Source organism: Arachis stenosperma, chromosome 2 (assembly GCF_014773155.1).
Source record: "Arachis stenosperma cultivar V10309 chromosome 2, arast.V10309.gnm1.PFL2, whole genome shotgun sequence".
NCBI lineage: Eukaryota > Viridiplantae > Streptophyta > Magnoliopsida > Fabales > Fabaceae > Arachis > Arachis stenosperma.
In genome coordinates, this window is record NC_080378.1 from 88,526,003 (window position 1) to 88,532,000 (window position 5,998).

At 40.4% G+C, this 5,998-nt stretch overlaps 1 non-coding gene across 1 annotated transcript; it reads right to left on the reverse strand.

Moving 5' to 3' along the window:
- Positions 1–1,748: 1,748 nt before the first annotated feature.
- Positions 1,749–1,856, reverse strand: LOC130964888 (small nucleolar RNA R71). Its single transcript, XR_009080954.1, has one exon. It is a non-coding gene; the product is annotated as a small nucleolar RNA R71 (small nucleolar RNA).
- Positions 1,857–5,998: the final 4,142 nt, after the last annotated feature.

Consider the following 5,998-nt stretch of genomic DNA (forward strand, 5'->3'; position numbering starts at 1 on the left):
AAAAAAAAAATTCACAAAAACCATAAAAACCAAAAATATTTGATGTTTCTTGCTTGAGTCTAGTGTCTCATCTTAAGTTTGGTGTCAATTGCATGCATTCATTCATGTGTCTTAAGGATCTTCAAGTAATTCTTGATGATTTCTTACTCTGATCTTTGAATTCTTTTGACTTGAGTGTTTATGTGTCTCATATAGTGTCAATAGTATACAAACTGCTAAGTTTGGTGTCTTGCATGCATTGTTATTTGATTCTCGTTGCATTTTGATTATTAAAAATCCAAAAATATTTTTTTATTTGTGTCTTTTCAAGTCAATAAAATAGAGAATTGAAGATTCAGAACATACTGCAGAGGAATTATACAGAAAAAGCTGGGCATTCAAAAATGCCCAGTGAAGAAGGCAGACTGGCGTTTAAACGCCAGCCAGGGTACCTGGTTGGGCGTTTAACGCCCAAAAAGGGTGCATTTTGGGCGTTAAACGCCAGAATGGATACCATTCTGGGCGTTTAACGCCAGGATGGTGCTAGGGGGAAGATTTTGTTTTTCAAATCAATTTTTTTTTCAAGTTTTCAAAGTTTTTCAAAATCAAATCTTTTTCAAATCAAATCTTTTCAATCAAATGTTTTCAAAATTAATTTCTTTCCTTTTTCAAAGATACTTACTAACAATTAATGATTTGATTGAACATTTTTTGCCTTTTCTGTTGAGGAAGGTTTTATGTTTAAATCATATCTTTTCTTGTTAGGCAAGTCATTTATTTTCAAATCAAATCTTTTTAAAATGGTTTTCAAATCATATCTTCTCAATCACATCTTTTTAAAAGCATAACTTTTCAATCATATCTTCTCAATCACATCTTTTTCAAAATAAGTTCTCAATCAAATCTTTTTAACTTCTAATTTCAAATCCTTTTTCAAAAATCACTTGATTTCTTTTCCACTCTTATTTTCAAAAATCAATTAGTGTTTTAAAAAAAATGTTTTCAAAATATTCTAATTAATTTTCGAAAAATTACTTCCCTCCTTCTCACATCCTTCTATTTATGGAGTACCACTCCTTCTCAATGCACAATTCGAACCTTATCTAATTAAAGTTCGAATTCTTCTTCTCCTTCTTCTTTCTATTTCTCTTTTCCTCTGACACCTCAAGGAATCTCTATACTGTGACATAGAGGATTTCACATTTTCTTGTTCTCTTCTCTTTCATATGAGCAGGAGCAGAGACAAAGGCATTCTTGTTGAAGCTGACCCTGAACCCGAAAGGACCTTGAAGAGAAAGCTAAGAGAAGCCAAAGCACAACTCTCTTTAGAGGACCTGACCGAATTCTTCAAAGAAGAAGAAGACATGGCAGCCGAAAACAACAATAATGCAAACAATGCACGGAAGGTGCTGGGTGACTTTACTGCACCCACTCCCGACTTCTATGGGAGAAGCATCTCTATCCCTGCCATTGGAGCAAACAACTTTGAGCTTAAACCTCAATTAGTTTCTCTAATGCAACAGAATTGCAAGTTCCATGGACTTCCAATGGAAGATCCTCATCAGTTCTTAGCTGAATTCTTGCAAATCTGTGACACAGTCAAGACTAATGGGGTAGACCCTGAGGTCTATAGACTGATGCTATTCCCTTTTGCTGTAAGAGACAGAGCTAGAATATGGTTGGACTCTCAACCTAAAGAAAGCCTGGACTCTTGGGAAAAGCTAGTCAATGCCTTCTTGGCAAAGTTCTTTCCACCACAAAGATGGAGTAAGCTTAGAGTGGAAGTCCAAACCTTCAGACAGAAGGATGGAGAATCCCTCTATGAAGCTTGGGAAAGATACAAACAATTGATCAGAAAATGTCCTTCTGACATGCTTTCTGAATGGAGCATCATAGGTATTTTCTATGATGGTCTCTCTGAACTATCTAAGATGTCCTTGGATAGCTCTGCTGGAGGATCTCTTCATCTGAAGAAGACGCCTACAGAAGCTCAAGAGCTCATTAAAATGGTTGCAAATAACCAATTCATGTACACTTCTGAGAGAAATCCTGTGAACAATGGGACAAGTCAGAAGAAAGGAGTTCTTGAGATTGATACTCTGAACGCCATTTTGGCTCAGAATAAAATATTGACTCAACAAGTCAATTTGATTTCTCAAAGTCTGTCTGGAATGCAAAATGCACCAAGTAGCACCAAGGATGCTTCATCTGAGGAAGAAGCTTATGATCCTGAGAACCCTTCAATGGAAGAGGTGAATTACCTAGGAGAACCCTATGGTAACACCTATAATTCTTCATGGAGAAATCACCCAAATCTCTCATGGAAGAATCAAGAGAGACCTCAACAAGGTTTCAATAATAATGGTGGAAGAAACAGGTTTAACAATGGCAAACCTTTTCCATCATCTTCTCAGCAACAGACAGAGAATCCTAAGCAGAACCCCTCTGACTTAGCAACCATGGTCTCTGATCTAATTAAAACCACTCAAAGTTTCATGAATGAAACAAGGTCCTCCATTAGAAATTTGGAGGCACAAGTGGGACAGCTGAGCAAGAAAGTTACTGAACTCCCTCCAAGTACTCTCCCAAGCAACACAGAAGAAAATCCAAAAGGAGAGTGCAAAGCTATAAACATGGCCGAATTTGGAGAGGAAGGAGAGGAGGTGAACGCCACTGAGGAAGGCTTCAATGGGCGTGCACTGACCTCCACTGAGTTCCCTAATGAGGAACCATGGAAATCTGAGACTCAAAATGAGACCATAGAGATTCCATTGGACTTACTTCTGCCTTTTATGAGCTCTGATGAGTATTCTTCCTCTGAAGAGGATGAGTATGTCACTGAAGAGCAAGTTGCTAAATACCTTGGAGCAATCATGAAGCTAAATGACAAGTTATTTGGAAATGAGACTTGGAAGGATGAACCTCCTTTGCTCACCAAAGAACTGGATGACTTGTCTAGGCAGAAATTACCTCAAAAGAGACAAGACCCTGGGAAGTTTTCCATACCTTGTACCATAGGCACCATGACCTTCAAGAAGGCTCTGTGTGACTTAGGGTCAAGTGTAAACCTCATGCCTCTCTCAGTAATGGAGAAGCTAAGGATCTTTGAGGTACAAGCTGCAAAAATCTCACTAGAGATGGCAGACAACTCAAGAAAACAAGCTTATGGACTTGTAGAGAATGTTCTGGTTAAGATTGAAGACCATTATATCCCTACTGATTTCATAGTCCTAGAGACTGGGAAATGCATGGATGAAACCATCATCCTTGGCAGACCTTTTCTAGCCACAGCAAAGGCTGTGATTGATGTTGATAGAGGTGAACTGATCATTCAAGTGAATGGAGAATCCTTTGTGTTTAAGGCTCAAGGATATCCCTCTGTCACCATAGAGATGAAGCATGAAGATCTTCTCTCAAATCAGAGTCAAGAAGAGCCCCCACATTCAAACTCTAAGTTTGGTGTTGGGAGGCCACAACCAAACTCTAAGTTTGGTGTTGAACCCCCTGATGAGCGGATAATTTATACGCTTTTTGGCATTGTTTTTAGATAGTTTTTAGTAAGTTCAAGCTACTTTTAGGGATGTTTTCCTTAGTTTTTATGATAAATTCACATTTCTGGACTTTACTATGAGTTTGTGTGTTTTTCTATGATTTCAGGTAAATTCTGACTGAAATTGAGGGATTTGAGCAAAACTCTGAAAAAGGCTGACAAAAGGACTGCTGATGCTGTTGGATTCTGACCTCCCTGCACTCGAAATAGATTTTCTGGAGCTACAGACCTCCAAATGGCGCGCTCTCAACGGCGTTGGAAAGTAGACATCCAGGGCTTTCCAGCAATATATAATAGTCCATACTTTATTCGAAGAATGACGACGCAACTTGGCGTTGAACGCCAAGTACACGCTCCTTTCTGGAGTTAAACGCCAGAAAAACGTCATGATCCGGAGTTGAACGCCCAAAACACATCACAACTCGAAATTCAACTCCAAGAGAAGCCTCAGCTCGTGGATTGATCAAGCTCAGCCCAAGCATACACCAAGTGGGCCCCGGAAGTGGATTTATGCATCATTTACTTACTCATGTAAACCCTAGTAGCTAGTCTAGTATAAATAGGATGATTTATCAATGTATTAGACATCTTTGGTCTCAGTTTTGTTTTATTCTTCATCCTAAGAGACTATTGATCACGTTTAGGGGGGCTGGCCATTCGGCCATGTCTGGACCTCTTTCACTTATGTATTTTCAACGGTGGAGTTTCTGCACACCATAGATTAAGGGTGTGGAGCTCTGCTGTACCTCAAGTATTAATGAAGTTCTATTATCTCTTATTCGGTCTCTATCTTATTCTTATTCCAAGATATTCATTCGTACCCAAGAACATGATGAATGTGATGAGTTAGATAACCCTCATCATCATTCTCACTGATGAACGCGCGTGATTGACAACCACTTCCGTTCTACATGCAAAAGAGCTTGAATGTGTATCTCTTAGATTCCCCAACAGAATCTTCGTGGTATAAGCTAGACAGATGGCGGCATTTATGAGGATCCGGAAAGTCCAACCTTGTCTGTGGTGTTCCGAGTAGGATCCTGGGAATCCGGAAAGTCTCACCTTGTCTGTGGTATTCCGAGTAGGATTCCGGTAATGAATGACTGTGACGTGCTTCAAACTTGTAACCTGCTGGGCGTTAGTGACAGACGCAAAAGAGGGATTCTATTCCAGTAGGAGCGGGAACCAACCGGTGATTAGCCGTACTGTGACAGAGTACGTAAGCATTAGTTTTCACTGCGAGGATGGGATGTAGCCATCAGCCATGGGTGATGCCTCCAGACTGGTTAGCTGTGCGAGTGACAGCCGCATAGGATATTTCCCCGAGAGGATTGAAAGTAGCCACAGCTGATGGTGAACCCCTAAACAAAGCTTGCCATGGAAAGGAGTAAGAAGGATTGAGTAGAAGCAGTAGGAGAGCAGGCGTCCTTGAGTCATACAGCATCTGCATATACTTAACTGATACCTCTACTAATGAATCTGCATAAGTATTTCTATCCCTTTTATTATTTATTTTCTATTTTATTCCAATAATCACAATTACTCTTTAATCTCCCTAACTGAGATTTACAAGGTGACCATAGCTTGCTTCATACCAACAATCTCTGTGGATTCGACCCTTACTCACGTAAGGTTATTACTTGGACGACCCAGTACACTTGCTGGTTAGTTGAACGGAGTTGTGAATTCAAGTAAAGAAAATAAACAGTGCCCTAAGAGTAAACATCATACTAAAGCTCAAAAGATAGTAATCACAATTTCGTCCACCACCCCCACATTCAAACTCTAAGTTTGGTGTTGGGAGGTTCCAACATTGCTCTGAGTATCTGTGAGGCTCCATGAGAGCCCTCTGTCAAGCTACTGACATTAAAGAAGCGCTTGTTGGGAGGCAACCCAATATTATATTTTACATATTTTCTTTTGTTATTTTATTTTATTTTGTAGGTTGATGATCATAAGAAGTCACAAAATTAATTGAAAAAGCAAAAACAGAATGAAAAACAGGAAGAAAAACAGCACACCCTGGAGGAAGATGCTGCTGGCGTTCAAACGCCAGTAAGCCTAGCAGTTGGGCGTTTAACGCCCAGTCTGGCACCATTCTGGGCGTTTAACGCCAGAAAGGGGCACCAGACTGGCGTTAAACGCCAGAAAAGGGCAAGAACCTGGCGTTAAACGCCAGGAATGGGCACCAGCCCGGCGTTTAATGCCAGCAATGGCTCAAAACGTGAATTTTGATGCCATTTGGTGCAGGGATGCCTTTTCCTTGACACCACAGGATCTGTGGACCCCACAGAACCCCACCAACCTCACCCTTCAAATTCAAACCACTTTCCCTCCCAAACCCACCCATAATGGCCGAACAACATCTCCCCTCTCTCCTATAAATACCCTTCTTCACTCCTTCATTTTCACACAACCTAAACAACACTTCTCCCCCTCTTTGGCCGAATACACCACCATCTCCCTCTT